The following is a 25,503-nucleotide window of genomic DNA, read 5'->3' on the forward strand; positions in this document are numbered from 1 at the left end:
TTTTCTCCCAGCAAAGACAGCTGAACCACTGTTTCTGATTTGAATTCCAGTTCACAAATCAACAATAACGAGGTCTCTCTCGTTACAAATTTGGTTCAGCAGAGCCAGGGCAAGCAGAGTTTTGAGTTTTCTCAAATATGAAGACCTCAACAAATTTATGAAGAGCCCTGACTAAGCAGCACAGGTATTACAGCCCATTTCCAGCTCGAGTCCAGCCACTTCTGCCCCTTTCAGACTGGAGAAGTCCCAGTTCTGCCCATCCAAAAGCCTTCCAGGGTTCGAAATAGATTAAAGCTCTGCCAAACTCAAGCTTTGGTATCGATTTGCAGCTGAAGCCTAGCAGTTGAAGTTGTTAAAAGTCCAGTCCAGCACAGGCGTACCCAGTCCAGCCCAGAACAGAGGCAACTATCCAGACAGAAATGGAAGCACAGCCCTCTTCTTGTCCTTGTATAGTCAGTTTTTCCCTTTTTGAGTCTTGTAAAAGGGAGTTCTGCCTGAAATTGGTTCAATCTGTCATCTTTCATTCTGGCCAGAACTACCGGTTTTCGTACTGAGGAAAATTGTAAAAGTCCTTACCAGTCTAAGGCATAGAAAAGAACTTACTTGGGAGATATTCCTCACCCAAATTCACAATCGCTTGTTCAAAGTCAATAGCTTGGGGCGCAAGTTATTTTTACTCTCAAATCTGTTAGAATTGAAAAATTGCTAACGGTGGCACGCTCGACACATAAAGAAAGTTAATTTATTGACCAACCATGGTCTTTAAATTAATGGGGAACTTTACCCTACCATCACATGTACACAAAAAGGGGTGAACAAGTAGAATTGTTGAAATATAAGTGCAATAGCTGAAATGTTCATTTAGTTTATTTCAGATTATATTTTCTGTTTGCTTAAATGTGAACCATTGGATTATAGTCCAATGGACAGCTAAGATGTAAACTTAGAGAAAGTGTTAGTTTGTGCCATGTGTCTCTATCTCATAGGGTAGAAGAATGGATGGTTAGATTGAGCTGATGTAAGAGAGGAACCTTCTTATTCCTAACAGTTTTATATTCAAGCATGTTGTGTGCGTGAAAGAATATATGAGATTACAGACTCATTTCTTGTGCTTTCGTTTTCCTCCAAGTTCTCTGTATTTTCATTTTTCTTAGATTCAGAGCTCCATTTACCAATAATCCAAAACCTAATCAGATTATAGTCTGAGAATTCTAACATGGTATCAGAGCCTGGTTCGATCGATTAATACTGGGCGTTCGATCTGTGAGCTACGTGAGCTGGTCAAATCTTGAAGTTGTTCTTGAGATTTTGCGATCTATGTCTAATATGGCTGGATCAAGCGGTGGTGAGCTGAGAGCGCCAATCTTTAATGGCGATAACTATGAATTTTGGAGTATCAGGATGAAAACTATATTCAAATCTCATGGGCTATGGGAGCTCGTTGAGAAGGGAATGGAGTGTTCAAATTCGAAGGGAGCTGATGAATCTGAAGCAAAGAAGAAGGAAAAGGAAGAATCAAGTGGAGCTGGGAAGATGGCTCTCACAGAGGTTCGCATGAAGGATGCTAAAGCTCTGGGTCTGATTCAGGGAGCAGTTTCTGAGGAAATTTTTCCTAGAATCGCTCATGAAGAAACATCAAAGGGAGCCTGGAATCTCCTGCTGCGAGAATTCCATGGAGATCAATAGGTGAGAGGTGTAAAATTACAAAGCCTTCGTAGGGATTTTGAATACACTAGGATGAGAGATGATGAATCCTTGTTTGTTTATCTTGCAAAACTATTTGATCTTATAAATCAAATGAGAAGTTATGGAGAAAATCTATCTAAGGGTAGAGTAGTGCAGAAATTGCTGATTAGCTTACCTGCGATGTATGATCCTATATGTTCTATGATTGAGCATTCAAGGGATTTAGATACAATTGAGGTTCAAGAGGTTGTTGCCTCGTTGAAAGGTTTTGCACAGAGGTTGGTGTTTGGGCCCAAATTTGGTGCGCTTGGTCCAGAGATAAAAACCAACATCATTTTGGGCTGCTAATCTGGACCTAAAAATGACGCCCTCAGCCTATCAAACGCGCCCAGCCCATTAAACAAAATAAACAGGCCAAAGCAATATCACTTGGCCCAAAGGAACAAATGGGCCGTCTCAAGAAGAAACTTGGGCCTCGAAAGAAGCCAAAACAGGTTTGAGCCAAAGGAACAAATGGGCTTGGCAACTTTTAAAAAGAGAAAAACCCGCAAAAGGAACAGACCTATGTGACCCCTGACTTGGAAAAGTCAATAACTTCGGCTGAAATTAAAGATTGAGCAGGGGCAGGTATAAAGAAGGATGTCTCTGAAAAAACTCTGTTGCCAGGAGATCAAACTCCGTTTTAATTATTCAAAAGATATTTTCCTATTTCAGAGAAGACACCATTCTCAAGAGATAAGCAGACTCAGCCTCTGTGAAAAGAAGATAAGCGGGAAACATGGAACTGTTCAAAAACTGAGAACTTACCATCTCAAAACTTCAGACTCTTGCAAAAGCAGTTGAAAAAGAAGAAGAGCATGGCACCCCATCAAAAATACAGAAAAATGGTCACTTCAGGAACTGATCGTTGAGTGTTTGCTTGCCAAAAATGGATAGAACCCCCTTCTTTCTCTTTTAAAAATTAAAGATCTTTTGAGATTATTTGCCGCCCAATATTAAAAGAATCAAAACTCCCACTCAAGAACATTTCTTATATATATGAGAGAGGGTGAACAGAGCAAGAGGCAATCAACACAACCAAAAACTCAATCAAAAAACAAACACTCAAAATGATCACTTGATCACAAGAATTCCAAACAAAGTCCAACAGACCCAGAGTCTGAAGCATTTCAATATTCAAAAGCTTTTTCAACAAGCTTGCAGAATCATCCTACCTTTCCCAGCAAAGATAGTTAGAATACTGCTTCTGATTTGAATCCCAGTTCACAAATCAACAATAACGAGATTTCTCTCGTTATAAACTTGGTCCAGCAAAAGCCAAGACAAGCAGAGTTTGAGTTTTTCTCAAAAACGAAAACCTCAAAAAATTTATGGAGAGCCCTGACTAAGCAGCACAGGTACCACAGTACACCTCCAGCTCACGTCCAGTCACTTCTGTCCCGTTCATACCGGAGAAATCCCAGTTCTGCCCGTCCAAAAGCCTTCCAGGGCTTGAAATGAATTAAAGCTCTGCCAAATTCAAACTTGGTATCGATTTGCAACTGAAGCCTAGCAGTTGAAGCTGTTAAGAGTCCAATCCAGCATAGACACATCCAGTCCAGCCCAGAACAGAGGCAACTACCCAGACAGAAATGGAAGCACAGCCTTCCTCTTATCTTTGCATAGTCAGTTTTTCCTTTTTGAGCCTTGTAAAGGGGAGTTCTGCCTGAAATTAGTTCAATCTGTTACCATCTACTCTGGCCAGAACTACCGGTTTTATATTGAGAAAAATCATAAAGTCCTTACTTGTCTAAGGCATAGAAAAGAACTTACTTGGGAGATATTCCTCACCCAAATTCACAATCGTTTTGTTTAGAGTCAATAGCTTGGGGCGCAAGTTATCCTTACTCTCAAAGTCTATTAGGATTGAAAAATTTCTAACGGTGGCACGCTCAACACATAAAGAAAGTTAATTTATTGGCCAAACCAAGGTCTTTGAATTAATGGGGAACTTTACCCTACCATCACAAGAAACAAATCAAAACGGGTGAACAGTTGGAGAGACACACTGAGCATAAAACTGAGAAAGCATTTGATAGTCTCAGTGTGAATTCCAAAATAGATAAAATCACTGGAAAACATAGTGCTAAAGATCACAAGAATTGGAAGACAAATGACAAGAAGTGGGATAATAGACCCACTGACAGTGCTAAGAATTCATGTAAGCATTGTGGAAAATTGCATTTTGGTGAATGTCGATTTAAAGGCAAGCCAAAGTGCTACAATTGTGACAAGTTTGGACATATGGCAAAAGATTGCTATAGCAAGAAACCTGCACAACAGCAGCTGAATTATGCAACTTAGATTCCTTCCTCACCAACTATGTTCTTTGTCAATAATGCAGCTGACAAAAGGCCTATGGAAGATGTATGGTACTTGGACAATGGTTGTAGTAACCATATGACTGGCAGGGAGGATGTTTTGATTGACATTGATAGAAGCATAACAGCAAAGGTTGCAATGGGAACAGGGCAGCTAGTAGATGTTCTAGGAAAAGGAAGTTTGGTAGTTGAAACAAAGATGGGAAAGAGATATATCAAAGAGGTGATGCTTGTATCTGGTCTCAAGGAGAATTTACTTAGTGTTGGACAGATGATGGAGCATGGATACTTTCTCATTTTTGGAGATAACAAAGCAGATATCTATGATAATTGCTCATTCTCTAATCTGGTGGCTAGGGTGCAAATGAAAGGAAATAGAAGTTTTCCTTTGAATCTTCATACAGAGTTACACTTGGCACTAAAGGCTAGTGTATGTCAATCAACACTGATTTGGCATAGGAGGATGGGACACTTAAACTTCAACAGTTTGAAATTACTGCAAAATGAGGGAATGGTGTTAGGATTGCCAGATATTAAAGCCACAAGTGATGTGTGTGAAGGGTGCATTTTTGGAAAGCATTGCAGGGAGCCTTTTCCAAAAGAAGCAACAAGCAGAGCTGCAACTCCACTTGAATTGGTACACACAGATTTTTGTGGACCAATGCAAACTGTTACAAAAGCAGGAAATAAATATTTTCTTACTTTCATAGATGACAATACTCGAATGTGTTGGATTTATTTTCTGAGGTATAAGTCTGAAGTATTCAATGTGTTCAAGAAGTTTAAAGCTATGGTTGAATTGCAAAGTGGTTATAAACTGAAGAAGTTGAGAAGTGATAGAGGAGGTGAGTATACATCTTCTGAATTTAGCAGATTTTGTGAGGAAATGGGAATGGAAAGACATCTTATAGTTGCTTATTCTCCATAGCAGAATGGGGTAGCTGAAAGGAAGAATAGATCAATTGTTGAAATGGCAAAGTGTATGATGGTTGAGAAGAAAATGCCACTGGAATTTTGGGCTGAAGCAGTTAACACTGCTGCATATGTTTTGAATAGATGTCCCACTAAAGCTTTAGAGAAGAAAACACCATTTGAAGCATATAGTGGAAGAAAACCAGGAATTAAGCATCTAAGAGTGTTTGGTTCCTTGTGTTATGCACAAGTTCCAGAGCAGCAGAGACAAAAGCTTGATTTAACTAGCACCAGGTGTGTGTTTCTTGGATATGGCAGTTGTGAAAAGGGCTACAGGCTGTACAATCTTGAATCAGGGAAAGTGATCATTTCTAGAGATGTTGTTTTTAAAGAGGAAGCTAGTTGGGACTGGAATGCACAAAAAGAGTGCAATATTTCCATTCCACTTACTGATGATGTTGCTGAGAAGGAAAAACAGATTGATGAGTCACATGGGGCTCAAGCAGAAATGTCAGAGATTAATGAAGAAGAACACACTGAAATAGTCACAGGTCCACATGATTTTGATCACACTCCTCGAAAATATAAGAGTATAGCTGAAGTTTATGAAAGATGCAATGTCTGCATCATTGAGCCTGAGTCATTTGAAGAAGCTGTCAAAGATGACTCATGGTAGAAAGCAATGAAAAATGAGATTGAAATGATAGAGAAGAATAACACTTGGGATTTGGTTGACAGACCCTCTGATAAACCAGTTATTGGAGTTAAGTGGGTGTATAAAACCAAGCTAAACTTGGATGGTTCTGTTCAGAAGAATAAAGCACGACTGGTGGCAAAAGGTTACTCTCAAAAGCCTGGAATAGACTTCAATGAGACCTTTGCACCAGTGGCAAGGCTAGATACAATTCGAATTTTGGTGGCTTTGGCAGCACAAAAAGGATGGAAGCTGTTTCAGTTGGATGTGAAATCAGCATTTTTAAATGGAGTGTTACATGAAGAAGTTTATGTTGATCAACCACCTGGTTTTGTGATTAAGGACAAGGAAGATGGAGTTTATAGACTGAAAAAGGCCTTGTATGGTCTTAAACAAGCTCCAAGAGCTTGGTATGAAGAGATCAATTCTTATTTTGAACAAGCTGGTTTTAAAAGGAGTCTTAGTGAGGCAACTCTATATGTGAAGTCTGCAGAGAGTGGCATCCTTATTGTTTCACTCTATGTAGATGATATCATCTATACTGGAAGTTCTAGAGAATTATTGATGGATTTCAAGACTGAAATGATGAAGCAATATGAAATGACTGATCTTGGTTTGTTGCATCATTTTCTGGGATTAGGGGTGATACAAACTGAGACATATATCTTTTTGCATCAGAAGAAATATGCAAAGACTCTTCTGGATAGGTTTGGCTTCAAGGATTGCAAGTCAATTGCTACTCCTCTTGCAGTGAATGAGAAACTGTCTAAGCAGGATGGTAGTGAACAAGCTGATGAGAGTTTGTACAGGCAGGTAGTTGGGAGTTTATTGTATCTGACTGCAACAAGGCCTGATATTATGTTTGTAGCCAGTCTCTTAGCTCGTTTTATGCATGGTCCTACCAGGAAACATATGGGAACTGCTAAGAGAGTACTTAGGTACATACAAGGTGTTGTTAATATTATGTTAACTCGCAATTGTACGGGGCAATTAGTAGTATAGCAAGACAAGTACGAGGTCGTACCCACGAAGACTGAGAAGTTAAAACTAGTTATGTACTTAGATTACCAAATTCAAGAAAGTAGGAGGTTATGTCTAAAACAGAATTTAAAACAAGAGTGGTTGTGATTGTTGAACAAAAGAAGCAAAATGAAATTGCAAACAAAAACAAGTAAACAAATGTAACAAAGAGTGGTTTTAAGAGTTGGAAAACAGATTTTGAGACTAGGGCATTCGAATCACCATAACAATTCAATTCTGGGTTATAAAGATTCAAGTAACAAGTCTAATTCAGATTCAAAGATTGATTCTAGCTAAAGTATGATTAGGCCATGGTGTTTGGTCCTAACCTTGTGTTCCTAATTCCCTAATTTGATCATTTGTTGTCTAACCTAAAATTAAGCATTAGGAACCCATTAAGCATAGAAGAACATTTTAAACAACCAAGTATGTATCTAATCCCTGTTGTCGAATGTCCATACATACTCTTCCTATTCATAGTTCAATTCGAATTAAAGCATGGTGTATACTCTTAATTCAAACCAAGATAGTTAACAAACAAGTTCTAATGGTGATCAATCATTCAAACAAGCATGTTAACTTATAAGCATAATGAATAAGAACATGAATCATGAATCAAACTTGAAACTCCAAACTTATAAACCCAGAATATTCATGTTAGGTTACATCGAAGCCCTAGTTATGGATTTAGCTACTCATAATGGAAAAGAGACTTGAACAGAAATGAGAAAACATAATGAATACAATAAGAGTAGAAAAACCCTTTTTCTGAAGTTCTTGTGGTGTCCAAGGCTTCTCCAAGTGCTTCTCCACTTCTAATGCTTCTCCAAGAGCTTCCCCACTTCTAGAAAGATGTATGAAGGATATGGAGGTGATTTGGGATGAGTTTGAGTGAGTGGTGATGGCTAAGGAAGATGAAATTCGTAGGGAAATGGAAGAGAGGTTTGCTGGAGTTGTTTTGGTGATTGTTGGAGTGTTTGGGATTTTGAGAGTGTTTGAGGATGGTTGGAGTGAATTGTGGGGGTTGTGAATCTCAGGATTTGTTGTGTCTTGAATGTGGAATGGATGTGGTATTTATAGGGAGAGGGGAGTGACAAATCTGAATTCAATATGGCTAATGCATACAACACTTGCATTATAAAAGATGAATTGGTTGATGCACTTCACTAATGCATACAACACTTGCATTATAAAATCTGAATTGGTTGATGCACTTCACCAATAGATCCCACCAGCAGCCCTAGCTCATCTTCATGTCACCATGACCAAGCTTCCAACCAGAAATGATAGCTCATACCTAGCTCACCATGACCAAGCATCCAACCAGCACATGCTGAGGTCAGCATAACCAGCAACTTCAAGGGCTTACAACTTGGGCTTCTCTTAATCAAATTAGGACTTTAAGCACTCGAAATTGAAGTTCAGAATGTCTTCTTTCCATCCATATGTCATTTGGGCCAATCCAAGGTCGGAGGAGGAATTTAAGGCCAAAACAAATTGCTAACTCATTTTGCGCGCTGATAAAATCCATCCTGAGCATGGCTCTGTGTTTGCTAGGTAACAGACTCCATATTTATCCAATGGGGCTGACGTTTGGATATGTTATAGTACACACCCATTGGAACAACTTTCATGAAGAATGCTGCCTCATCCGAGCTGTGTAGGTTGCTGAAACAAAGCTTTCAATATGACCTACGGAACTGGACTGGCAGGGGGCTGTAGCCAAAATGAGTTTGTCTTTTAAGCTCTTCTTCCATTCATCCAAATTAGGCCTTAACATGCTTGAATTGCATGAATTATGCTCTCTTGCTCTATTGGCCTACAAAACACACAAAGGGAGGGAAATAACTTAGAATTATAGGAACTAAGCAAAAGAAGTAAGTAAATTGGGCATGTATATGTATGAAATTATGAGCTTAACACACCCCCAAACTTAGATTTTGCTAGTCCTCGAGCAAAACAAAAGAGAAACAAAGATAAAAACAAAACAAGAAGTTAACTAGACCACTTTCGTAGGTAACTCGATTGCATTGAGCGTATGCAACAAGCCTTTAAACCTCTAGGCATCCCTAGTAGGAGGAGTTGTGTCTCCTGAGGGTTTAACAGATACGATACCCACAAACGTTTTTCTAACTCTACAAAACAAAATGGTTAGAAAAACAACTTTGAAATCAACTAATGAAAATGAAAGAAAGTTTTAGTCATACCTCCAACACCATAGAGTTGCCAAGATAGGTCATCAATCAGTGTGTACAAGTGGAAGCTATAGCTCAAAGGCACACAGTTTCAAAGCAAGCACACTCAAACCTTGAATAGAGAACATGCTTCGACTCTAATTCTCACAGATAACACTCAATCACTCAGAACCTATGTTTTAATTCTCTCAAGAAAGCATAAGTGAGTGTATGAAATAGAAGCACAAATTTGGTTAGATCTCATGAAAGGAATTAAATACTAAGAATAGAGATACACACATACTTACCAGCACCCATGAATACATCCTCAAAGATCAGCTAGGTCTTTCACAATGTTGTAATGAAAGGCTAAGGTTTAGGGGAAATGGAAGAATTGGAAGGAAAAACAAATAACTTAAGAACATACCAAGGTTGCATGCTTCATTAATCTGCAAGGCATCATTGATTTAGATTGGCATGGCAGCAAACTTCATGGTATCTCCTGGCATAGACTTTATTTTTCACACTTAGATCAAATCGAAACACTTTCATCTTCGTTGATTTGATCTGCATCTTCATTAACTTCATTGCACAAATTCACATCATCTTTATTTAGGTACATGGCTGCAACTTCCTTGCTTCAAACTTTATCTTGGCACACCTTGGTATATTTCTAAGCTATAGGGTATGGCTACAATAGGTCAAGTATCTCAGATTGAGATACAAAGGTAGGGAAATGATGAGGGTGATAGAAGAAAAGGCTTTAAGTGTTTGGCTTCAAGAGGGTTGATGGAACACACATATAGGTAGGGTGAAAAGAAAGCACATAGAATGGTTATGCACACATAGCCTAGCATCACTTCAATGAGTTCATTCATGAATGAGAGCAAGCACATGATATCTGCAAAAGAGAATCATCCTTAGTATTCAATCAAAATGGAATAATGAGATCAATTAGAGTGAATTGAAGAAAATAAGTATGGATGAGAAATAGAACACTTTAAACCCTCTCAAGAAAGCAATTAGGCTCGATATAGCTCACTAGGGTAGTCTCCACTATTTTCCTTCAAGAATTTGAGCGTGGTACTTTAGCCACCAGAATTCTAAGAGCAAAAGCTTTGTGAAGTGCAAAATTCTGATATGAAAACCTCAAATAGCAGCTCCATAGCATTGATTGTATGACATTCTTTAAAAAAAATAAAAATAAAAATAAAAAAAATAAAAAAAAAAAAAAAAATTGTGACAAGAGAACGAAAATTGAAAACACAAATGGATAAGAAAATTGAAATTGAAAACCTTCCCCCCAGACCTAAATTGAACATTGTCCTCAATGTGAAAGCATACAAAAGATGATTGAGAACAAACAAATGATAAAGGGAAAAGTTTAGAAGAAGGTTTAGGAAAAATAAAAAATAAAAAAAATGAATATATAAGCAACTCATGGATGACCAGTTAAGGGCCTCAGAAAACACAGCCAGGGGATCCGGGAAGGTTGGAGGGGTCACAATGGTCCCGCTTAAAACCCAAACTTCTTAGACACCGAAGGTGTCGCCTAAAGAACTCCTAGACACTGTATTGACGGAAGTGCTCACTGGAGTTACCATAAGTTAGCTCATATGAAAAATCTTTTAAAATTTTTTTATTTTTTTATTTTTTTTAAATTTTTATATAAAAAAAAAACAGAAATTTAAAATAATAACAAGTAAAGAGAAAGGATTTGAAATGCTCCCCCTTGATGCGATTAGGTCGATTGCTACCAAGCACCTTCTTCTTGAACACATGGGTTGCCTCCCAAGAAGCGCCTTAGTTACTGTCTTGGCAAGACATTGTGCAATCAGCTAAGTTGATGGTACGAAGGGAAGTTGATCTACCACATGGCCAGTTTGGATGCCAGCTGAAACTCCCTCATAGAATGGCTTTAAACGTTGTCCATTTACTTTGAAAGTCGAGCCATCTTTAGGGTTTTGAATCTCCACAGCTCCATAGGGAGAAACATTGACCACGGTGAATGGGCCTTGCCATCTAGACTTCAATTTTCCTGGAAAGAGACGCAAACGTGAGTTAAACAAAAGAACTGACATACCTTTGGAGAACTCTTTCCGTTGAATGTTTCTGTCATGGTAACTCTTGGTTCGTTCTTTGTAAAGCTTTGCATTCTCATAAGACTCATGTCTAATTTCTTCCAATTCATTCAGCTGAAACTTTCTTGCATGGCCTGCCTTGTCTAGATCAAAATTTAACTTCTTGATGGCCCAAAAAGCATTGTGTTCAAGCTCCATTGGCAGGTGACAAGCTTTCCCAAACACAAGACGATAAGGGCTCATTCCAATGGGAGTCTTATATGCTGTCCTATAAGCCCATAATGCATCATTGAGCTTGGCTGCCCAATCTTTCCTTGTATTGTTCACCACCTTCTCCAGGATGTGCTTAATTTCTCTATTGCTTATTTCCACTTGACCAGAAGTTTGCGGATGATATGGTGTAGAGACTCGATGGGTGATGTTGTACTTCTTCATGAGTGCTTCGAATGGCTTGTTACAGAAGTGGCTGCCTCCATCACTAATGACAGCCCTTGGAGTACCAAACCTTGTGAAAATATTATCCTTCAAGAACTTCAGCACCACCTTATAATAATTGGTTTTGGTGGCTATGGCTTCCACCCATTTAGACACATAATCAACAGCAACAAGTATGTAAGTATAACCAAAGGAAGATGGGAATGGTCCCATGAAATCAATACCCCACACATCGAAGAGCTCCACAACAAGTATGTTATTCAATGGCATTTCATTCCTGCGACTTATGTTCCCCATCCTTTGGCACCTATCACACTTAACACAAAAATTAAATGCATATTTAAATAGAGTGGGCCAAAAGAAACCAGATTGCAGAATTTTAAGTGCTGTTTTCTTAGCTCCAAAGTGACCTCCACAGGCCAATTCGTGGCTATGCCTAAGTATGCTTTCTTGCTCTTCTTCTGGAACACATCTTCTGATGAGTTGATCCGGGCAATGCTTGAATAAGAAAGGTTCATCCCATACATAATGTTTCACCATGGAAAAGAACTTCTTCTTATCCTGAGAAGTTAGATCATTTCTAAGAACACCACAAGCAAGATAATTAACAAAATCAGCATACCATGGCTCTTTGATTTGGGCAGCATATAGTTGTTCATCAGGGAAAGTCTCATTCAAGGGTAGCACAGCTCCTCCTTTTTCTTCAACCACAATTCTGCTCAAATGATCAGCTACCACATTCTCACATCCCTTCTTATCTCGAATCTCCAAATCGAATTCTTGCAGCAAGAGAATCCATCTAATCAAGCGTGGTTTGGCATCCTTCTTAGTGAGCAAGTATCTAAGGGCTGCATGGTCAGAATAAACAATTACTTTAGAACCAACAAGGTAAGAACGAAATTTTTCTAAAGCAAAAACCACAGCAAGCAACTCCTTCTCTGTTGTGGAGTAGTTGATTTGAGCATCATTCAAGGTCCGGCTAGCATAATGAATCACATAGGGCAGCTTGTTCTTCTTTTGACCTAAAACTGCACCAATAGCAAAGTCAGAGGCATCACACATTATTTCAAATGGTAAAGACCAATCCGGAGCTATGATAATAGGGGCTGAAGTTAGCTCCCTCTTCAAGGTAGAAAAAGCTTCCATGCAAGCTTCATTAAACTCAAAAACAGCATCCTTAGCAAGGAGATTACACAATGGCCTTGTAATGCTTGAGAAATTTTTGATGAACCTTCTATAGAATCCAGCATGACCTAGAAAGCTTCTAATTCCTTTAACAGAGGTAGGGGGTGGAAGATTTGAGATGAGGTCGATCTTGGCTTTATCCACTTCGATTCCCTTGCTTGAAATCACATGGCCTAGTACAATGCCTTGTCTCACCATGAAGTGACACTTCTCCCAATTCAAAATCAGATTTGTTTCCTGGCATCTTTTAAGCACTAGAGACAAGTGGTGAAGACAATTATCAAAAGAGGAACCAAAAACAGAAAAATCATCCATAAATACCTCAATGAATCGTTCCACCATATCTGAAAAGATTGACATCATGCATCTTTGGAAAGTTGCTGGGGCATTGCATAAACCGAATGACATCCTTCTATAAGCAAACGTACCAAATGGGCATGTGAATGTGGTTTTCTCTTGGTCTTCCGGAGCAATGGGAATTTGATTATAACCTGAAAAACCATCAAGAAAACAATAGTAAGCATGGCCAGATAAACGTTCAAGCATTTGATCAATAAAAGGTAAGGGGAAATGATCTTTTCTAGTGGATGTGTTCAACTTCCTGTAATCAATGCAAACTCTCCAACCAGTGACAGTTCGTGTAGGAACTAGCTCATTCTTCTCATTCTTCACAACGGTGATTCCGGACTTCTTTGGAACAACTTGCACAGGGCTCACCCACTTAGAATCTGAAATTGGGTAGATGATTCCTACATCGAGTAGCTTTAAAACTTCAGCTCTAACCACCTCTTTCATGTTGGGATTTAGCCTCCTTTGGGCATCACGAGATGGTTTGCTGTCTTCTTCCATTAAAATCCGGTGCATGCACATGCTTGGACTAATTCCTTTGATGTCTGCTATGGTCCACCCAATGGCTGTTTTATGCTCTTTTAGAACTTTAATTAAGCTCTCTTCTTCATGTGAGGAGAGACCTGCAGCAATTATAACAGGGAGAGTTTCGTTAGCACCCAAATATGTATATTTAAGATTATTGGGAAGAGGTTTAAGTTCTAGCTTTGGTGGGATGACAATGGATGGCTCCAATTTCGTGGATGATGGTCCAAGAGGCTCGATTGGTGGCCTAAAGGATGGTGGGTATGGCGGAAACACTTCTAAGGCAGCCACCACTTCTTGGAACTCCGGTTCACAAAGATCTTCCTCTTCTTGTGTTAAGACAGCTTCTAGAGCATCATTAGACTTTCTCTGCAAAATTTTGGAAGAAACCTCATGATCCACAACATCAATTGAAAAGCAAGAATCAAGAGAGATAGAAGGTTGAGATAGAGCATTAAGCATTTTAAATTCAACAGTTTCACCCAAAACAGTCATGGAGAGAGTGCTATCTTTCACTTTGATGATTGTGTCTGCAGTGGCCATGAATGGCCTGCCTAGGAGAATGGGATCAACACGATCTCCATTTGGATTGTCTTCCATGTCCATCACTACAAAATCAGCAGGGAGAATTAGTGTATTAACTTGAACTAGAATATCTTCTACAATACCTTTTGGATATTTTATAGAATGATCAGCTAGTTCAAGTCGCATTGAAGTCTTCTTCATCCCTTCTAAGCCAAGCTCTTGATAAACTGAATATGGCAAAACATTGATGCTTGCTCCCAAGTCCAACATGGCTCTTCCAACCTTCTTGCCTCCAATGTTAATGGGAATGTCAAAGCTGCCAGGATCATCTAGTTTTGGTGGAAGCTTCCTTTGCAATACAGCACTTACATTCTGGTCGAGCTTTACTCCTTCATTTGGAGCGAAATTGAGCTTGTGAGTTTTCAAGTCCTTGATGAATTTTCCATATGCAGGAATCTGTTCAATAAGATCAAGCAAAGGCAAATTGATATTAACTTTACTCAAAATATCATAAATCTCTTTAAAAGCCTTATCTTGCTTTGCTTTCTTAAGACGGCCTGGAAATGGAATCTGTGGAACATATGGAGCGGGTGGCACGTATCTATCTTCTTGAAGATGTGGTGGCACAAATTTGTCATCCCTTTTATGCAATTGGAATTGATCGGATTTCTGAGAATCTGATTTGGCCTTAGGAGCAGATTGAGAAGTTTTGAGTTGTTCTCCTTCCGTGGCCATGGTCTCCTCCTCTTCATTTTCTACAATCACAACATCATTTGAAAGATTAGAATCATCTTTATTATCAATGATCTTACCTGATCTGAGCACATGAATGGCCTTGGCTTCTGGGTTCTTTGGATTGATCTCAGTTTGGCTTGGCCATTTCCCAGGCACTCTTTGAGTTATTTCAGCAGCTATTTGGCCTAATTGGACTTCCAATTTGGAGATGGCAGCTTGTGTAGTTTGCTGAAAATTGGATTGGTTGATTGCCATCTGCTTCACTATATCTTCCAATGATGATGATGATTGTTGTGGCCTTTGGAATGAAGGGGGATTTGCTTGATTCTGGGTATTTCTCCATGAAAAGTTTGGATGATTCCTCCAACCTGGATTATAACTTTGAGAGTATGGATCATTTCTTGGACCTTGGTTGTAGGAATTTACCAACTTAGCTTGCTCTTGCACAAATTCTGGATATCCAGCCCCAAGTGGACAAGCTGTGGTAGCATGGTCATGAGATTCACAAATGCTACACACTTCCTTCGGAGGGCTTCTTGAGTTTAATGCAAGAAGAGCATCTAGCTTTTGTTCCAGTTTTGAAATCTGCACACTAGAAGCATCATTAGAACCACTAATAACACGTTTACCTCTTGTATCCGTATGTTGGGTCTCCATTGCTATCTCCTCAAAGAGTTCGTACGTTTCTTCTGGAGTTTTGGTTTTAAAAGAACCACCTGCAAAATTGGTGACTATATTATGACTAGAAGGGGTTAGTCCTTTATAAAACATACGCATTTGAAGCTTCAATGGAATCCCATGATGAGGACATTGGTTGAGCAACCCATTGAATTTCTCCCATGCTTCACAAAACGATTCATCATCTTGCTGTGCAAATAACAAGATCTTGTCCCTAAGCATGTCGGTCTTTTGCGTGGAGAAGTATTTTTCCAGGAACTTCTTTTGAATGGCAGACCATGTAGTGAGTGAACCAGGCTTCAAAGAATTCAACCAATACTTCGCCTTATCCTTTAAAGTGTATGGAAACACTCTCATTCGAAGTTGATCTTCTGTCACACCTGTCAAGGGAAAAGAACTCACAACATTAAAAATATCCTTTATATGAGTCAATGGATCTTCATTAGGTAAACCATAAAAGGAAGGCAGCATATTAAGATGAGAAGATTTAAGCTCATAATTTCGAGCTACAGTGGGCAGCAAAATGCTTGAAGGAGATGCTGGAATTGTTGGGATATCAAGTTCTCCCATGAACTCAATGGCAGCCATCATTTCTTCTTCTTCTTGGTCTGAACTTGCTTCCGAATTTGAAAGTGAAGAACCGGGAAGTTCAGTGTGGAGAGCAAGACTTGTAAATGTAGCAAGAGCTTGCTCTTTTGCAGTTGACAACTCCCTTTCTAGACGATTCTGAATTTCAGAGGTCACTCGTCTGGGTTGCAATGATGGTCCTGCGTTCAAAGATCTAGAACGTTGGAACGAAGACCTCACTTGTTCAAGTAATGGATTTTTAGACATAAACTACCTGAAACAGAAAATTAGATTAATTAGAAACACTAAAAAGAATAGGGTAACCTTGGGCACATAACCAGGGAAGAACTTTCGTTCAGTCCCCGGCAACGGCGCCAAAATTTGTTGTTAATATTATGTTAACTCGCAATTGTACGGGGCAATTAGTAGTATAGCAAGACAAGTACGAGGTCGTACCCACGAAGACTGAGAAGTTAAAACTAGTTATGTACTTAGATTACCAAATTCAAGAAAGTAGGAGGTTATGTCTAAAACAGAATTTAAAACAAGAGTGGTTGTGATTGTTGAACAAAAGAAGCAAAATGAAATTGCAAACAAAAACAAGTAAACAAATGTAACAAAGAGTGGTTTTAAGAGTTGGAAAACAGATTTTGAGACTAGGGCATTCGAATCACCATAACAATTCAATTCTGGGTTATAAAGATTCAAGTAACAAGTCTAATTCAGATTCAAAGATTGATTCTAGCTAAAGTATGATTAGGCCATGGTGTTTGGTCCTAACCTTGTGTTCCTAATTCCCTAATTTGATCATTTGTTGTCTAACCTAAAATTAAGCATTAGGAACCCATTAAGCATAGAAGAACATTTTAAACAACCAAGTATGTATCTAATCCCTGTTGTCGAATGTCCATACATACTCTTCCTATTCATAGTTCAATTCGAATTAAAGCATGGTGTATACTCTTAATTCAAACCAAGATAGTTAACAAACAAGTTCTAATGGTGATCAATCATTCAAACAAGCATGTTAACTTATAAGCATAATGAATAAGAACATGAATCATGAATCAAACTTGAAACTCCAAACTTATAAACCCAGAATATTCATGTTAGGTTACATCGAAGCCCTAGTTATGGATTTAGCTACTCATAATGGAAAAGAGACTTGAACAGAAATGAGAAAACATAATGAATACAATAAGAGTAGAAAAACCCTTTTTCTGAAGTTCTTGTGGTGTCCAAGGCTTCTCCAAGTGCTTCTCCACTTCTAATGCTTCTCCAAGAGCTTCCCCACTTCTAGAAAGATGTATGAAGGATATGGAGGTGATTTGGGATGAGTTTGAGTGAGTGGTGATGGCTAAGGAAGATGAAATTCGTAGGGAAATGGAAGAGAGGTTTGCTGGAGTTGTTTTGGTGATTGTTGGAGTGTTTGGGATTTTGAGAGTGTTTGAGGATGGTTGGAGTGAATTGTGGGGGTTGTGAATCTCAGGATTTGTTGTGTCTTGAATGTGGAATGGATGTGGTATTTATAGGGAGAGGGGAGTGACAAATCTGAATTCAATATGGCTAATGCATACAACACTTGCATTATAAAAGATGAATTGGTTGATGCACTTCACTAATGCATACAACACTTGCATTATAAAATCTGAATTGGTTGATGCACTTCACCAATAGATCCCACCAGCAGCCCTAGCTCATCTTCATGTCACCATGACCAAGCTTCCAACCAGAAATGATAGCTCATACCTAGCTCACCATGACCAAGCATCCAACCAGCACATGCTGAGGTCAGCATAACCAGCAACTTCAAGGGCTTACAACTTGGGCTTCTCTTAATCAAATTAGGACTTTAAGCACTCGAAATTGAAGTTCAGAATGTCTTCTTTCCATCCATATGTCATTTGGGCCAATCCAAGGTCGGAGGAGGAAGTTAAGGCCAAAACAAATTGCTAACTCATTTTGCGCGCTGATAAAATCCATCCTGAGCATGGCTCTGTGTTTGCTAGGTAACAGACTCCATATTTATCCAATGGGGCTGACTTTTGGATATGTTATAGTACACACCCATTGGAACAACTTTCATGAAGAATGCTGCCTCATCCGAGCTGTGTAGGTTGCTGAAACAAAGCTTGCAATATGACCTACGGAACTGGACTGGCAGGGGGCTGTAGCCAAAATGAGTTTGTCTTTTAAGCTCTTCTTCCATTCATCCAAATTAGGCCTTAACATGCTTGAATTGCATGAATTATGCTCTCTTGCTCTATTGGCCTACAAAACACACAAAGGGAGGGAAATAACTTAGAATTATAGGAACTAAGCAAAAGAAGTAAGTAAATTGGGCATGTATATGTATGAAATTATGAGCTTAACACAAGGCACACTTGATTATAGGATAGCCTACGAAAGAGGAAAGGAAGCAGTGCTAATTGGCTATTGTGACAGCGATTGGTCTGGAAGTGAGGATGATATGAGGAGCACTTCTGGTTATGCATTCCATCTTGGATCAGGTTTCTTTTCTTGGGCATCAGTCAAGCAAAGTAGTGTGACTCTCTCTACTGCAGAAGCTGAATACGTGAGTGCAGCTGAAGCAACTGCACAAGCAATGTGGTTGAGGTTTGTTCTTTCAGATTTTGGTGAAGAACAGGTCAGTGCAACATCACTTTTATGTGATAATACCTCAGCTATAGCTATAACCAAGAATCCTGTGCATCATCACAAGACAAGGCATATAAACAGACGTTTTCATTTTATTCGTGATGCCTTACAAGATGGAGAAATTGATCTGTTGTATTACAAGACAGAAGAGCAGACAACAGATATTTTTACTAAAGCTCTAGCCAGAGATCGGTTTGAATATTTGAGGAAGAAGCTTGGTGTCATTTCAGCTAATCACTTAGAAGGGAGTGTTGAAATATAAGTGCAATAGCTGAAATGTTCATTTAGTTTATTTCAGATTGTATTTTCTGTTTGCTTAAATGTGAGCCATTGGATTATAGTCCAATGGACAGCTAAGATGTAAACTTAGAGAAAGTGTTAGTTTGTGCCATGTGTCTCTATCTCATAGGGTAGAAGAATGGATGGTTAGATTGAGCTGATGTAAGAGAGGAACCTTCTTATTCCTAACAGTATTATATTCAAGCATGTTGTGTGCGTGAAAGAATATATGAGATTACAGACTCATTTCTTGTGCTTTCGTTTTCCTCCAAGTTCTCTGTGTTTTCATTTTTCTTAGATTCAGAGCTCCATTTACCAATAATCCAAAACCTAATCAGATTATAGTTTGAGAATTCTAACAATATCGTTTATATAAAATAAAAAAAATCCATATTGTTCTCCTATGGATTTTGTTGTGTTGGTTTACAATGGCTCTCTGTCGCATTTTATTTTATTTGGTTGAGAAAATGGCTCTTTGTTTTTTGTTTTTATATAAAAAATATATGAGTGATAATTTAAATTATCCAAAATTAATCTAATTTATGAAAAGGGATTCGAATTTCATGACACTTGAAATACTATTGAATTGTGTTGCTTCTAATCAGCTATAACATTACAGTTGTTTATTGGTTATAAATTGATGAGATTCGACCGATAAGAGGCTAAAAGTATCATACTTGTAGGTCATACAACCCAAGTTATGCTCATTCAAATTTACATGTCAAATTAAACTACAATTGGAAATTCATGCCTGCATAATCAACAACAGAAATTGTCAAATACTTGACACATGCGTCTGACCTTCATAATACTACTTGTGATCAACTTTGCCCCACTCCCTAAATTCTGGGCTACAAACAGTCAAACGCACATGTTGATGTGGTTGGGAATCGGTGGAAGAAAGTGATGACAGAACCCACCAGCTTAGTCCAAAGGAATACATGCCTCCTAGAACCCACTAGCTTAGTCCCAAAGGTATAGCCCATATATGTAGTTGCTTAATAGGGTCTCTCAATTTATAAGAAATTTCATATAACTTGGTTCCATCTGCAATGGCTGAGCCAAACCTGATTCTGCTTAGATTTTTTTTGTTTGTTAGTAAGTGAAACTTGATTGAAAGACAAAGATAATACAACCACCAAGAAGAGATAAGAATAACCAGAGGGAACCAACCAAGCCCTTCAGTAACAAGAGGAAGCAAAATCCAATCTTACCACCAAGGGAATCCTCTCTATGTAAACTCCACCTCACTGTCTCTTTTCATCCAATATCATAATCGAAGGGGCAGAAAGAAGACATTGAAAACTCCAAAAATGGAAGAGGATGCTTACTTGAAAAATGGCCAAGTGTTCTTCTCCTCAAGTGATGCCAAGCATAGCCTCATGTCATCGAGCCGACCAAGTAACGCGTATTAGAGAAGCCATATAAGACTGTCCAGAAGCATTCCGTGTGTCGTAATGGGTCGGGTTGGGTGAGACAGACTGATCGCACCCCGTGACCAATCTATTCTGGCAAGAACTTCGTAATCCGTACCATTTGTGATCGGGTCGGTGCTCCTGATTATGTTCGTGGTTGCCACGTGGCATCTTATCATGACACGTGAAATACTATTGAATTGTGTTGCTTCTGGTCAGCTATAACATTATATGTAGTTTCTTAATGGGGTCTCTCGATTTATAAGAATTTAAATATAAGGGATGTTGTTTTTTCACTATCGGCACCCACGTCCGCCACTTATATCAAACCTTTCATATTCAACTTTGCTTCCATCCATTTCGATCCAAAATAAATAAAAATAAATAAATTTGCTTCCGTGATCCATCCCCAATGGCAGAGCTAAACTCAGTCAGAGTGGTTGAGGTTTGCAAGGTTGCTCCACAGCCAAGCTCACCAGAAGATTGCTCAGCCACACCTGACGCCCTTCCTCTAACCTTGTTTGATTTAGTCTGGCTCAGATTTGCACCCGTCCAACCTCTAACCTTGTTTGATTTAGTCTGGCTCAGATTTGCACCCGTCTAACGCCTTTTCTTCTATCAAATCTCAAACTCCTTCGAAACCACCACACTCGTTTCAAAACTCAAAGCCTCGCTCTCCATCGCCCTCCAACACTTCCGACCTCTAGCAGGAAACATCACTTGGCCCCAACACTCCCCCAAACCAGTTCTCACTTATGTCCAGGGGGACGCCGTTTCGCTCACCATTGCCGAGTCTCATGCTGATTTCCACCATCTTTCAAGTCGTAACAACTTTGTTGAGGCCAAAGAGTACCATCCTCTCGTACCCCAAATGCCAACATCTCACGAAAAGGCTGCAGCCGTGGCGTTCCAAGTCACCGTCTTCCCCAACGGCAACGGCTTCTCCATTGGAACATCCATGCACCATGCCATCCTAGACGGCAAGTCTTCAACAATGTTTGTGAAATCATGGGCTCACATTTGCAAACATCTTGGTGATGATCCATCTTGTTCAGCTCTACCAGATCAGCTGAAACCATTTTTTGACAGAAGGGTCGTCCAAGACCCGACCGAGCTCGAACCAATCTTCTTGAACCAGCTTCAGAATCTGGACGGACCCAACAACAGGAGCTTGATGGTTATCCAGTTTAAATCTCCACCACCAGACGCGGTTCGCAGCATCTTTGTAATCACACGACCGGAAATAGAAGCAATGAAACAATGGGTTTCGACCAAAATGGCAGAGATGATCAAGAATGAAAAACAATCTGATCGTCCTCATTTGTCAACATTTTCTGTAACATGTGCTTATACATGGGTTTGCTTACTCAAGGCAGAGGAAAAACAGACCGATAAACCAGTTACGATGGGCTTCACTGTGGACTGCAGGTCTCGCTTTGACCCTCCGATACCTGCAAACTATTTTGGGAACTGCGTAGACGGCCGTGTAATAGTTGCAGATAGAAAAGGACTTCTAGGAGAAGATGGGTTGACCGTGGCGGTCAACGAAATCAGTGGAGCTATAAAAAGTGTGGACAGTGATGGGATTTTGAATGGGGCAGAGACTTCGGTTCCGAAACTTTACCTTGCTGTGCGCAATGGAGAGAGATTTATGGGTGTTGCTGGTTCACCAAGGTTTGGGGTTTATGATACAGATTTTGGATGGGGAAGGCCAAGCAAGGTGGAGGTGGTTTCGATCGAAGAGACAGGAGCCATGTCCCTGGCAGAGTCTAGGGATGGTATTGCTGGATATGTTGAGGTTGGTTTGGTTTTGGAAAAACACCATATGCAAGCTTTTGCTTCTCTGTTTGCTAAAGGGCTTCAAGACCTTTGAATCCACGCATGAAATTGGTGTTAATTTGTTGCAGAGTTTTAATGTTTTCGCTTTGTTTTGGGGGATGATTAATTTGATCAATAGAGCTGCTTTACTTTACAGCACTTTTACAGCTAATAATTTTTAGGGTAATGCTAGGCTTACCACATTTTTCATACCACATCTCTAATAGAGGTGGAGCCTACCAATACAATGGGGCCCACCTCTATTAGAGAGGTGGTATGAATGTGGTATGAAAAATGTGGTAAGCCTAGCATTAAGTACAGCAGAAATAACTTTTTAATAAGTGACAACAATCTCAAACTGGTTCTAAGTTGATTTTAAAAAATTTATAGGTTGTAGGTGTGCACACACGTATATTATTGCTCAAAAATCTTTAAAAAGGCCAATTTGAACATCCAATGTTTGAGTGATTAATTAACTTTCTTAATTCTTCATTGCTACAATCAATTAACTTCTTTAATTGACTCAATTATCTTCGGTGCATTTGGATGAGGAAATTTAAAAATATTAAAAAATTCATAAAGGATGAAATTTAAATTTGAATAAGGAAATTTAAAAGTACTAAAAAATTCATAAAAGATGAAATTTTAAATTGTGAAAATTAATGTTGTAGAATTTATAACTTTCATTGTTAGCTATAATGGAGTTAAACACGTAATTTAACGTTTTGTCCCAAAAAAAAAATACACGTAATTTAACGTTTATCGTCTCGGGATAGTGGTGGCGGTGCTCAACGGCCGCGTAGGGGTGTGGGTGTCCATACATAAAATAATTGTCAAAAAATAAAAAATAATATATGCATCTGATCACCTTCATCTCCATGGTATGCACGTTGTCTGCCCAAACTTGCCCGATTCCCTAAAGCTCCAGGCTTAACGGGTGGTAGAGTAGTTGCAGAGACAAAAGGCCTGTTAGGAGAAGATGGGTTAGTTTTGGCTGTAAATGCAATTAGGGAAGCCATAAAAGGTTTGGATAATAAGGGGTTTTTGAATGGGGCAGAGAATTGGGTTTCAACTTTGTACAGCAGTGATACGCAGACCAATTATTTTATATTGACTTCCGTTGCTGGTTCAAATCGGTTTCAGATTTATGACACTGATTTTGGATGGGGAAGACCAAGGAGAACAGAAGTGGTTTCTATAGATAAAACGGGGGCGATCTCTTTGTCAGACAGCAAGAATGGTGGTGGAGGTGTTGAGATTGGGTTGGCTTTGAAGAAACAATATATGGATGCTTTTGCTGCTCTGTTTGCTCAAGGTCTTCTGTGAAACCTTCTTATATGGCATGTCACATTCACTACAGAATTTCGCGAAATTTTTTTTGATGATGTGCTTTTCGAAGGGGCAGAGTTTTGGGTTTCTAAATTCTTGGACTTCTCACTGTTTGAGGCTGGTGATACTCACTTTGGATAACTACAAAACAGAAAGAGATTTCAAGACTGTCCCACAGACACAAATTACAACCAGACACTAGATTGGCCACATTGCTTCTTATCTTTACAACCGTCGTGGCGGCACCACAGCCCAATCTGCCAATCATTTCGACCATATTTCAAGCAACAACCTTGATGTTGAAGCCAAAGAATACCACCCTCTTATACCCCAGTTGGATTTCTCGCAGGAAAAAGCCGCAGCCAAGGCTTTGCAAGTCACTATATTTCCTAACCGCGGATTCTCTATTGGCATTGCAACTCACCATGCAATCCTAGACGGCAAGACCTCAACCATGTTTATGAAATAATGGGCTCAGATTTGCAAACATGTTGATGATATGCCTTCTAAATTTAGAGCTCCAGCTCCAGATTCGACTGAGGCACCTTTGTGTTCACACGCCCAAAGATCGAAGCACTGAGGATTTTGGTGAAAGAGAAGAACCAACAACATGAATATCGATCGGTTCAAAAATATTTGTCCACGTTTTGCAGAACATGTGGGTTTGCTTAGTGAAGGCAGAAGAAATACAAGGCGAAAAAGCATTCATGGGGTTTACCGTGGACTGCAGGTCTCGCTTAGATCCTCCTATCTCTTCAAATTACTTTGGGAAGTACTGCTTAGTGATTCGTTTGGTGGTTGCAGAAACAAAAGCGCTTTTAGGTGAAGATGGGTTGACCGTGGCAGTCAACGCAATTTGTGAGGCTGTGAAAAGCTTGGACGATGGCGTTTTGAGTGGGGCAGAGAATTGGATCAAGCCTTTGTACTCTGTGGGTGGTGAAGAGAAAGTGCTTACAGTTGCTGGCTCACCCCGCTTTGAGGTTTATGAAACTGATTTTGGATGGGGAAGGCCAAATAAGGTTGAGATCGTTTCCATTGAAGGCACAGGAGCCATGTCAATGTCTGAATCTAAGGATGGGGCTGGTGGTGGAAAAAAATTGCATGCAAGTTTTCGCTATTCTGTTTGCTGAAGGTCTTGCCAAGGTTCTTTGAGCATTGTTTCCTCTGGTCCACATTTTCAACTTATCCAATTTTGTTGTTTCTAAAATAATGCATGTCATGATTGTTGGAAAAAATGGCTCACCTAAAGGATACAAAGGTTTTGGCGCTCAAAGGGAGTATTTGAAACTGCCTAAAAGCGACCGGTCGCTGGGAAGTTGCGACCGGTCGTTTTCTGGCAGATTCGAGGTCTGGAGCTAAACCAAGGAGCGACCGGTCGCCAGTTCTTTGCGACCGGTCGCATGAAGCACGAGCGACCGGTCGCCAGACATTTGCGACCGGTCGCTGAGAAGCAGATTCGACGTCTGTAGGAAAAACTTCTGGCGACCGGTCGCCCATTCCTGACGACCGGTCGCTCCAGTCGTGCTGTGATGTTTTGCTTACGTATTTTCAACTGTCTTTTCAATGGCTATCACTTTCCACAAGTTTGCAGGTGCTTAATGGGTCACTTCTGAGGTAAATGAAGGTTGACTACTTGCTGGATAGTTGGGAGAGCACTCATGGCTAATTGGTTATCTTGTTTTGAATAATCTCCTCTCCATTTTCTGGTTTAATGGAGGTGGCTGAGTGAGATTGTATTACCTACCTGATCTGACCCTTAGTCTAAGTGGTGACTAAAAGGAAAGAACGTGGAGGACAATCAGATATCCTATCTCTTGTCCATTGGCTTGTGTAGGTAATGGAATGAAGTAAGATAACACAAGGGAGAAAGCATGTTGAACATATGTAGTGGCAAAAGCTGGAAACAATAAGTTTTTCTGTGAGAGTTTCAGAAAAGCCAAGGGTGTGAGCAAGAGAGTTCTCTAAGTGTATCAAGGTGTTGAGCAAGGGTGTGAGAGAAACAGATTGTGAGGGTAGTGTTCTAAGGGGGTTTCCTTTGTAAACCAAAGTTGTAACATATCTTCATTAGTGAAGATTTCT

General features: G+C 39.5%; 1 non-coding gene and 2 pseudogenes across 1 annotated transcript; all 3 read left to right on the forward strand.

Moving 5' to 3' along the window:
- The first annotated feature begins 15,473 nt into the window (after positions 1-15,473).
- Positions 15,474-15,580, forward strand: LOC148296082 (small nucleolar RNA R71). Its single transcript, XR_015834870.1, has one exon. It is a non-coding gene; the product is annotated as a small nucleolar RNA R71 (small nucleolar RNA).
- A 4,651-nt stretch (positions 15,581-20,231) lies between these two features.
- On the forward strand, positions 20,232-22,231 carry LOC110750324 (phenolic glucoside malonyltransferase 1 pseudogene; annotated as a pseudogene).
- Positions 22,232-22,949: 718 nt separating this feature from the next.
- On the forward strand, positions 22,950-24,641 carry LOC110772175 (phenolic glucoside malonyltransferase 1-like; annotated as a pseudogene).
- Positions 24,642-25,503: the final 862 nt, after the last annotated feature.

This window comes from Prunus avium, chromosome 3, assembly GCF_965620075.1.
Source record: "Prunus avium chromosome 3, drPruAviu1.hap1.1, whole genome shotgun sequence".
NCBI lineage: Eukaryota > Viridiplantae > Streptophyta > Magnoliopsida > Rosales > Rosaceae > Prunus > Prunus avium.